Here is an 11,347-nt window from a genome sequence, read left to right as displayed (position 1 = left end):
CTGGAACTACAGGCGCACGCTACCACACCCGGCTAATTTTTTTGATTTATTGTAGAGATGCGGTCTCGCTAAGTTGCCCAGGCGGGTCTCGAGCCCTCAGGCTCAGGCAATCCACTCACCTCAGCCTCCCAAACGTGCAGGATTACAGGCTGAGCCACTGAGCCCGGCCAAATGGGATTTTTAAGAAGTATTTTATAATGAAATGTGTCAGCACTTGGAAGATCTGTATCTATCAGTGAGATCATACTTTCTAAAGGGTCAATGAATACTGTTACACAATAATGCTCAGGTAGAAGATCCATTCAAAATGCAACAGAGTGAGACTCCAACTCAAAAAAAAAAAAATGCAACTATTAATAATAGGTTTTATTGTAACTGACAATGAGAAGTTCATCTCTGTGGTTTCAGATTTCATATCACAGCTAGCCTTTGAGAAACTCCTGTTTGCTGGGTTTTGGTGTGATATCAAAGAACTAATATCCATGCTTATCTAGAAAGGGCATTGTGATACTCCTTTGTTTTCTAGCTACATATCTGTGTGAAGTTGTGTTTTTCCATATATTTCAACCAAAGTAAGGAATTGTGATAGGTTGAATGCAGGAGCATCTCTAAGAATCCAGCTGTCTTCTATTAATCCAGACATTAAAGAGACTTGCAAACATGTAACACTGCCACTCTTCTTACAGTTTTTTGTTTTGTTTGGGGACATGCAGTTTTTTAAAATTAAAAAAACTGGGCGGGACTCGATGGCTCAGCCTGTCATCCCAGCACTTTGGGAGGCCAAGGCAAGTAGATTGCCTGAGCCTACAGGTTTGAGACCAGCCCGGGCAACTTGGTGAGACCTCGTCTCTACAATGTATCAAAAAATTAGCCAGGTGTGGTAGCACAAGCCTGTAGTTCCGGCTACTTGGAAGGCTGAGGCGGAAAGATTGCTAGAACCCAGCAGGTTGATGCTGAGGTGGCCATGAGTGTGCCACTGCCCTCCGCCTGGACGACGGAGTGAGACTCCAACTAAAAAAAAAAAAAAAATTTTTAAAAAGCTATTTCCATTAACATGTAATGGATTTATTGTCTTTTTAATGAATTAATAACTACATTAAAAAGATCTCTCCATTTAAAATTTCTGATTGTGTGACTATTTATAAATACAACTTACACAAAGTTGTCTGGGATTCTCAATGAATTTTTTATTTTCCTTTTCTTTTTTTTTTTGAGTTTTTGAGTCCAAGTCTTACCCTGTCCCTCAGGCTAGAGTACAGTGACAAGGTCATAGCCCACTGCAGCTTTAACCTACTGAACTCAGGCCATCCTCCTGCCTCTGCCTCCCAAGTAGCTGGGTCTATAGGTGTGTGCCACCAAGTCCGACTAATGTTTGGGTTTTTTATATAGACACGGGATCTCACTATTTTGCCCAGGTTAGTCTCGTCCTGGGCTCAAGTGATCCTCTGGCCTTGGCCTCCTAAAGTGCTAGGATTACAGGCGTGACCCACCATGCCCAACCTTCCGTGGTTTTTAAGAGGGCAAAGGGGGCTTCAGAACCCATGTGACACCAAGCAGGAAGGGATGCACTTTTGATAATGGTCGCATCCCCAAAAGAGCACGGGCTATCTTTTAAGGACCATTTATAATATTTGCTCACAAAGGGATCTTTTTAAGATTTGGAGGGGGTTTTTTTGTTTTTGTTTTTGTTTTTTGAGTTGGAGTCTCACTCTGTCGCCCCAGATTGGAGTGCAGTGGCCGCTCCCGGCCACCGCAGCCTCGACCTGCTGGGCTCCGGCGATCCTTCTGCCTCAGCCTTCCAAGTAGCCAGAACTACAGGCATGTGCTACCACGCCTGGCTAATTTTTTGATTTATTGTAGAGATGAGGTCTCGCCTGCCCAGGCGGGTCTCGAACCCATGGGCTCAGGCAATCCATTCACCTCAGCCTCCCAAGGCGCGGGATTACAGGCTGAGCCACCAGACCCGGCGGAGGTTTTTTTTTTTCTCCATGAAGTTTGACACATTTTTGTCAAGAATGGAAGTGGGTTGATTAATTTTTCGTCTGTTTTGGATTTTCTCTCAGCTGCTGTCCAAAACATCCACGCCCTGGCAATCCGTGAGATATAAGAATAGGGTAGGGTATCATCAGGGATGCTTGAAGGTAGCACAGAAAGAGGTCTGCTGTAGCCACAGACGAGCTCTGATTCATTTGTTACTGGGGAAGGTCTTTATTGTTAAGATCCTCTATCTTATGTGGACCCTGTCATTTTGGTAAGTGCTTTATTACAGTTTGCAGAATGGTCTTGAATACAGATAACTTAAATAGAGAGCAATTGTTGATGTGAGGCCAGTCACAGTGGTTAAGGTGGACTCAGTCAAATGTAGATGGTTTGTTTTTGTTTTTGTTTCTAAGGGCTTTGGCATCAAAAGCTGTGGCTTTCTACTGTATACACCAGGGCCAAAAAGAACCAATAGAATAGGGAGGAAAATGTGGTCAGATTGTTGACAAGCGTGAAATCTAAGAGCATGTTCTCTTTGTAAGTTTTCAAGGTGGCACCTATAGCTGCTGGAAATAACTACGGCTTTGAAGATGATGGAAAAATGGTACAAACAGAGGGCTCTTTTTCCCCCCCTCCAGTTGGGTCTCACTTTGTCACACAGGTTGTAGTGCAGTGGCATGATCAGGGCTCACCACAGCTTCTACCTCCTGGGCTCAGGCGATCCTTCTGCTTCAGCCTCCCAAGTAGCTGGGACTACAGTTACCAGCCACCATATCTGGTTAATGTTTTAATTTTTTTCTAGAGACAAGGTCTTGCTGTGTTGCCAAGGCTGGTCTCGAACTCCTGGACCCAAGAATCCTCCTGCCTCGGCCTCCCAAAGTGCTGAGATTACAGACATGAGTTACCTACCACGCCTGGCCAAAGGGCTTTCAAATAGAGGGAAGGGTGTTGATTATTTTTTAAATAAATATTCTTGTTGTGAAACTAGATCAACAAAGGTTGCCGATTAGTAGAGGACTTTAAAAGAAGACTTGTTTTATTTTATTCTTATTTTTATTTTGTTTGGAGTCTCACACTGTCACCCAGGCTAGAGTGCAGTGGCACGGTCACGACCACTCTAGCATCGACCTGCTGGTCTCCGGTGATCCTTCTGCCTCAGCCTTCCAAGTAACGGGAACTGCAGGTGGTGCACACTAGAAGCCTTGTTTTAAATTGCTGAGAATGATTTATAATCAGTACTTGAATTGTTTGTATATTTGTTCTCTCAAGTAGTTTATAGAGACCTAAAGTCTTGTTTACACTATCAATTTCCTTGACAAACCTTGTCTTTATAGAGATCATAAATAAATAATCTTCCGTAGCAGTGTTTCTTAAAATGGAACCTACGGGTTTGTTGAGTATATATTCTTGAAGACTAAGAATCAATGAGAACTTTTTAATTTGTCCTATATTTTTAGGATGATATTAAAAATTATTAGCTATAAAAACAAACATTTTACAGTGATTATTTTTGAGCAGAGGAACATTTTAGGAATGTAATACTTTAATTTCATAAGTTGATGTTTCTCCTACTGTTCTGTGGGCCTGGGAGGGAGTAAACTGGAGGAAATTACTTTTCTTTGGAAGAGGATTGTTCAAGTTTGAGAAACCGTGTTTTTGACTTGGCTGCCTGTCCCGCCATCACAAGTTTGACTTAGATGGAAAATCGACTTGTATTACAGTTTGCACTGCTTTGTTTTTATTTCCTTTTATTTTATTTGCGTTGTGGGGTACGAGTGAGGATTTGCTACATAAGTAGCTGCGTGCAGGTGGAGTATGGGATCTAGCTGGCCCTCTGTCTCCCGGGTAGTGGACCAGGTACCCTGTGTGTTGGTGCATACCCTCCCCCCTCACCCCCGTCCTTCTGGGTGTCCGGTGTCGGCAGATCCCACCCTTGAGTTCCAACTGCTTTGAATGGAAAAGAGAGTCAGTGCCAATGGGCACACCAGAAATGGGTGCTGGGCTTGAAAGACGTGCTGAATGTACAGCATCGTGTCTGTAGTTACTGATCCTGTATGGTATACCTAAAAAATTTGCTAAAACAGTAGCTCTTATGTGAAGTGTTATTGCCACAAATAAAATAAATAAAAGGGTGAGAGGAAACATTTGCCAGTGATAGATGCGTTTATGAGGTGGACTCTGATGATGGTTTCCTGTTTGAAGTACCTGCAGCTTTTAAAATCTCAATCGTAAGCTGGGCATGGTGGCTCATGCCTGTAATCCTAGCACTTTGGGAGACCAAAGTGGGAGAATCACTTGAGCTCTGGAATTCAAGACTAGCCTGGGCAACGTAGAGACCTCATCTCTAGAATACATCAAAAACTAGCCGGGTGTGGTGGCGCGTGCCTATGGTTCCAGGTACTTGGAAGGCTGAGGCGAAAGGATCGCCTGAGCCCAGCAGGTCGAGGCTGCAGTGGCCATGAGCGTGCCACGGCACTCCAGCTTGGGCGACAAAGAATGAGACTCCAGCTCAAAAAAATATATATATATGAGAAAACAAAATGAACAAAATTTTGGCAGGTCGGTGACTGACATGTGAAGATGTTTGCTGGTCTGTGGCTGTGAGGTCCTGCTCCTGTGCTAGAACCCCTCATTCTGTTACTGGCCTCTCGGGAGGCAGCGAATTTTTCATGGAGAATTCCATTTGCACAGACGGCTCTCTTGCCTGGGATGTGCACGCTGGCTCACTTCCACGGTCCCTTCTGGGCTCTGCTTCCTGGGCCGGGCCCTCCTCGCTAATATCTGTGGAGCTGCAGGAGCCTTGGCATCCTGATCCTTGGCTCTGGCCTCGGACCCACCTACGCACCTGCCTTCTTCTTGGGCTCTGAATGGGTCTGTGTTTCTAGTTCTCCTCTGGACATGTCAGTCCCGTGTTCAACATATCAAAACCGCGTTTGCTTTTTGTCCCAGATGGCAGCTCCTCCATATGTGGACCGTCTGTCTAATTCCAGGAATCAGAAGCTGAGAGTTGCCCCAGAATCCTCCCTCTGCCTCCCATTTCTCCCACCCTCTTCATCCAATCAGTCACGACCCTAGTTGAGTCTATTGGGGTGTTTTTAGAGAGTAGGTTTTATTTTATGTATTTATTTTTTTGAATCAGAGTCTCACTTTGTTGCCCGGGCTGGAGTAGAGTGCCACAATCATGGCTCACCGCCTGAATACTTTATGTTCATTCTTCATCTCTAGTTGGCAGAAACTCAAGTGATCTTAAATATCTTTTATCTTGCAAATGAACCTCAACCTGAGCTCAGGTGATCTTCCTGCCTCAGCCTTCCAAGTAGCTGGGACTACAGGTGCACACCACCACACCTGCCTGAATTTTTTTTTTTTTTTTTGAGAGACAAGATCTCCCTCTGTTGCCCAGGCTGGTCTCAAACTCCTGGGCTCAAGTGGTCCTCCTGCTTTGGCCTTCTGAAGTGCTGGAATTATAGACACGAGCCACCATACCCAGCCTAATTAGCTGTATTGAATTATTATTCAAACATAGCCAGGTGCAGTGGCTCACGCCCTTTGGGAGGCCAAGGCGAGAGAATTTCCTGAGCCCAGGGGTTTGAGATCAGCGTGGGCAACTTGGTGAGACCGCGTCTCTACAATAAATTAAAAAAAATTAACCGGGTGTCGAGGCGCATGCCTGTAGTTCCAGCTACTTGGAAGACTGAGGTGGAAGGATCACCTGAGCCCAGTAGGTCAAGGCTGCAGTGGCCGTGAGCTTTCCATGGCACTCCAGCCTGTGCAACAGAGTGAGACTCCAACTCAAAAAAAAAAAGAAAAAAGATAACAGTTAAGGTGCTAATACCGTATACCTGAGTTAAAATGTATGTGTGTGTGTGTCTGTGTCCTGTCAGTTTTTGGCCTCTGGGGATGACATTTTTCTTTGCTCTGGGACTTTAATATCCAGAACCCATGTTTCTAAAGGGAATAGGAAACATGAATGAGTGGGTCAGAGTTCAGTGCTCCAGGCTGTTTTCAGGCCAAATTTGGTAATGTTGATTTAAAACCACTCAACAAAAAAGCACCCAAGTGTATTCATGGAAAATATTAGTACTACTTTGTATGTAGTATAATACGTTGTTCAGAGAGCTGTTCATTGAAAGCATGTTAGTCACACAGAAAGTCTAAACTCTCTTTCTTTGTTTGATTTAACAGGATCAGTTTGACAACTTGGAAAAACACACACAGTGGGGAATTGATATTCTTGAAAAATATATCAAGTTTGTGAAGGAGAGGACAGAGATTGAACTCAGCTATGCAAAGCAACTCAGGTAAGTTGACGTTGAAACAGGTTATTTGTCTGTTAACTACAAAATGACCTAAGGATAACTTGTATTCTCGTTTTATTTATTTTTAACTTGTAAATTTCTTGTACAATATAGTCTTGTCTTATGGTATAAATTATAATCGTTTAAATGTGTTTCCATTTTAGGAAAGGTAATGTTTCACTAGAAACAATTGTTTTTAATACAGAAAATTAATTTTCATGAAACAGCAAAGATAAAACTAAGTCATTGCTTTTAGGCCCACTTTGCTTTTTCTGTCACCCAGGCTGGAGTGCAATGGCATGATCATAGGTCACCACAGCCTCAATCTCCTGAGCTCAGGCGATTCTCCCGCCTCAGCCTCCCGAGCAGCTTGGTTTGTAAGAATGTACCACCACACCTAGCTAATTTTTTTGTTTTTGAGTTGGAGTCTCACTCTGTCTCCCAGGCTGGTGTGCAGTGGCAGATTCACGGCCACCACAGCCTCGATCCACTATGCTCAGGCAACCCTTCTGCCTCAGCCTACCAAGTAGCTGGAACTACAGGCTTGTGCCACCATGCCTGGCTAATTTTTCTTCATTTATTTATTTATCTATTTATTTATTTTTGAGTTGGAGTCTCACTCTGTCACCCAGACTGGAGTGCAGTGGCCGCTCCCGGCCACCGCAGCCTCGACCTGCTGGGCTCCGGCGATCCTTCCGCCTCAGCCTTCCAAGTAGCTGGAATTACAGGCATGCGCTACCATGCCCGGCTAATTTTTTGATTTATTGTAGAGATGAGGTCTCGCCGCCCAGGTGGGTCTTGAACCCGCGGGCTCAGGCAATCCACTCACCTCAGCCTCCCAAAGGCGTGGGATTACAGGAATTTAAAAAAATTTTTTACTTTTTAAAATTTTGTGTAGAGGTGAGGTCTAATTATGTTGCCAGGGCTGGTCTTGAACTCCTGGGCTCAAAAAACCCTCCTATCTCAGCCTCTCAAAGTGCTAGGATTACAGGCATGAGCCACCACTTCCAGACTGACATGGAATATTTTTTAGGGATAACAGACTTTGTTTCCATTGAGTAAATAATATATGAAACATTGCTCGATGAAATCATCATTATAACTGGAGAAACCAGATGGGTTTCTGGTGCCCTGTGTACATATCGACCTTGTTCGTTCATTAAGGCTTTTAGAACTGAAAGTAGGAATAGAACACAGTCTGCTTCCTGTTGATTATTGCAGGGCTAGGTACGGTGGCTCACACCTTAAAGCACTTTGGGAGGGTGAGGCAAGAGGATCCTTTGAGCCTACGAGTTCAAGATTGCCTGGGCAACATGGTGAGACTTTGTCTCTGCAAAGATTTTTTAAAAAAATTAGCCGGGGCATGGTGGCAGGCGCCTGTACTCCCAGCTACTTGGGAGGCCGAGGCGGGAGGATTGCTTGAGCCCAGGAGGTCGAGGCTACAGTGAGTCGTGATGGTGCCACAGCACTCCAGCCTGGGTGATAGAGTGAAATCCTGACTCAAAAAAAGAGAAAAATAAATACATATTGTACTGTTGGTCATGCAGTGTGTTGTCCATCTCGTGAAAACAAGTTACACACCAGCTTTAAGCCATCTCCCGGTGTTTATCCTACCTTGGCCTCTCTTGCTGCTTCCTCCTCTTCCCCTGCCTCTACTTGTTGCCGTGGCCTATGCTTGGTCATTCTCCCTGCTCAGTCTGTCCTCTCCCGGTGACCTCATCTGTCTCATGGCTTGAGGTATGATCTGTATGACAACAATTCCCTGATACGGATCTCCAAGCCAGGCCTCTCTTCTGAAATCCACAAATAGCTTGTTCCGAATCTCTGCTTGGATATCTAAGGAGACATCTGAAGCAGGGGGTATCTGAAACAACTCCTGCTCTACCCTGCTCAGAGTCTGCATTCCACCTCCTGGCTTCCCCCACTCACTTGTGGGCAGCTGCACCTTCCCTGGTTTAAGTCAGAAACCCTGGTGCCCTCTCTGGGTCCCCTTCTCTCTCACACTCCCCATCCAAGCCATCAGGAAATCCCAGACACTCTTTCCAGATTTATCCAGGACCTGGCACTTCTTATCACTTCCCCTGTAGTCCAAGTCACCATTATCTTTTGCCTGGATTACTTTGAATCTGCCAACTGGTTTTCCTTATCCTACCCGTGTCCTCTGTTGCCTATCTGCTTCCTTTTGAGCTGGGGTCTCACTCTGTTGCCCAGGCTGAAGTATCGTGGCATGATCGTGGCTCACTGCAGCCTCCATTTCCTGGGCCCAGGCAATCTTCCTACCTCATTCTCTCGAGGAGCTGGGAGTACAGGCATGCACCACCATGCCTGGGTAATTTGTTTATTTTTTGTAGCAGCAAGATCTTCCTATGTTTCCCAAGCATCCTCCCATCTCAGCCTGCCAAAGTGCTGGGATTACAGGCTTGAGCCACCGTGCCTGGTTTGCCTGTCTGTTTCCTACAAAGCAGCCAGGTCACAGCGTCCTTCTGCTCAAAATTCCAGTGACTCCCCATTTCATTCTCAGTCCAAAAACCTTCAAGTGACTGTGCAGCCACAGCCTACGTGATCTGGTCCTGCATTTCTCTCCGACTCCATCTCTTCCGGCTCTCTCCCACCCTCTGTCTGCTCTGACCGTCCCGAGGCCTCCTTACTGGCTCCTGTCCATATCAGGCAAGCCGCCACCCTAGGGCTGTTGCACTGCCCTTCCATCAGGACGTCGCCTGTATGTTCTTCCCTAGAATCTGCATGACTGGCTCGCGCACCTCCTTCCTGTCTCTGCCCACATGTCACCTGCTCAGCGAGGCCTGCCTTGTCCCCCAGACCACCTGTCCTGCTGTGCTTTCCACATTTTTCATGTCACTGACAGCTTTCCACCATTCTGCATTATTTTTGTATTTGTAAAAGATTGACAAAAAATGTGTGTGTGTATATATATGTTTATGATGTACAATGTGGTGTTTTGAAATATGTGTATATTGGTCAGGTGCAGTGATTCACATCTGTAATCCCATGCTTTGGGAAGCCAGGGCAGGGGTATTACTTGAGACCAGGAGTTCAAGGCTAGTCTGGGCAACATAGCGAGACCCCATTCTACAAAAAATAAAAATAATTAACTGAGTGTGGTGGTGTACACCTGAAGTCCTAGCTACTCAGGAGGCTGAGATGGGAGGATTGCTTGAACCTAGAGGAGGTTGAGTTTGCAGTGAGCTGTGATTGTGCCACTGTACTCCAGCCTGGATGACAGAGTCAGACCCTATCTTAAAGAAAAAAAAAAAGATAGCATGTATCTCTCCAAATGAGTAAAACCGGTGATGTGATAGAGAATAGGGGTAGGGGAGCTAGACATGATGGTACATACCTATAGTCCCAGCTATTTGGTAGACTGAGGCAGAAGGATTGCCTGAGCCCAGGCGATCAAGGCTGCATTGAGCCATGATTGTACCACTCTACTTCGACCTGGGAGACAGAGTGAAACCCTGACTCAAAAATCAATACATAAATAAATAAGAGCATGGAGATGGGTTAGTTAGCCTGCCTGGTCAAGGAAAACTCGTTGCTGGAGAAGTTAAGGGCAAAAAGAAGTCAGGGGTGTGAATATGCGGGGAAGCCTTTCTAGGCTGAGGAACAAGCGAGTGTGAAGGTCCTGAGATGGGAACGTGCGAAAGGAGTGGAAAGGCTAGTGTGGCCGGAGCACAGTCAACAGATATTTGCTTGAAATATCAGTATGATGTTAAAAAAAAAATCAATGTGACTTTTGGGGGGAGACTTTTATCATTATTTTTTCTGTATTACAGAGGAAAAAACGCTAACTTAATTTTAGACATAAAGGATGATAAATAATTCAGGCACAGTGGCTCACACCTGTAATTCCAGCACTTTGGGAGGCCGTGGCAGAAGAATTGCTTGAGTCCAGGAGTTTCAGACCAGCCTGTAAGACCCCGTCTCTACAAAAATAAAAATAAAAATTAGCCAGATATGATAGTGCACTCCTATAGTCCCAGCTCATTGAGAGGCTGAGGTGGGTGGATTACCTGAGCCCAGGAGGTCGAGGCTGTAGTGAGCCATGATCATGTTACTGCATTTCAGCCTGGGCAACAGAGTGAGACTCGCCCTGACTCAAAAGGAAAGAAAAAGATGATAAATGAAATATTGGGTTCTGTAGGGCAGGGCTAGGCAAGCCGCAGTCGATGTGCCAAATCTACTCACTGCTTGGTTTGGTAAATAAAGTTTTGCTGGAACCCAGGCATGCCCATTCATTACTTCTCGTCTGTGGCTGCTTTTGGAAGACAACTGGCAGTTGAGTAATTGCAGCCGAGAGTGCAGTCACCCGCAAGTCGGACATATTTACTATCTGGCCCATCATAGAAAGTTTGCCAACCCTTTCTTTATCTATTCAAGTGTAGATTCAAATTTCTAATATATATATTTTTTTATTTAGGGTTTCACTCTGTTGCCCAGGCTGGAGTGCAGTAGCATGATTAAAACTGACCAAAGTCTCGATCTCCTGGGCTCAGGCAATCCTCCTGCCTCAGCCTCCTGAGTAGCTAGCTGGGACTACTACAGGTGAACACCACCATGCCTGGCTAATTTTTTTTTTTTTTTTTAGTATTTTTAATTTTTTTGTAGAGATAAGGTCTCGCAGTGTTTCCTAGGCTGGTCTCAAACTTAGGGGCTCAAGTGATCCTCCCACCTTGGCCTCCCAAAGTTCTAGGGTTACAGGTGTGAGCCACCGCGCCTGGCAAACATCTAATATCATTTTAAAACATCATATATAACCTGTGTAGAAGAATTGATTATTGACTACCCTTAGCAACTATTTCTTTTTCAAAATGCCAAATTATTTATTATAACTGGATAATGAATTCATAGGATTAAAAATTCCAAAACTGTAGTGAGGTCTTCCTTGTCTTACCCTACCTAGCAGTTTCTTTCTCTTGGGGGACCTGATGTTGCCAGTTTCTTGTTCCAGAGACTTTTTTTTGCTGTTGTTGGTTTTTTTTGAGCTGGAGTCTCACTCCGTCGCCCAGGCTGGAGTGCAGTGGCACGTTCACAGTCAATCCAGCCTCGAACCA

The 11,347-nt window shown here is 45.0% G+C and overlaps 1 protein-coding gene across 3 annotated transcripts in view; it reads left to right on the top strand.

Annotated features, from left to right (window-relative positions):
• Nucleotides 1-6,170: 6,170 nt before the first annotated feature.
• The window catches only part of FNBP1 (formin binding protein 1), a 112,678-nt gene continuing 107,501 nt past the window's right edge, over nt 6,171-11,347 (top strand). For all 3 annotated transcript variants that reach the window (XM_008049172.1, XM_021708101.1, XM_008049171.1), the window contains exon 1: nt 6,171-6,281. The gene's annotated coding sequence lies outside the window, so the exon portion shown is untranslated. The remainder of the gene's footprint in view (nt 6,282-11,347) is intronic.

The sequence above is a fragment of the Carlito syrichta genome, unplaced genomic scaffold (assembly GCF_000164805.1).
Source record: "Carlito syrichta isolate Samal-C Ts95f unplaced genomic scaffold, Tarsius_syrichta-2.0.1 Scaffold130651, whole genome shotgun sequence".
Classification (NCBI taxonomy): Eukaryota; Metazoa; Chordata; class Mammalia; order Primates; family Tarsiidae; genus Carlito; species Carlito syrichta.
This window is presented reverse-complemented; position numbering and strand designations above follow the sequence as displayed.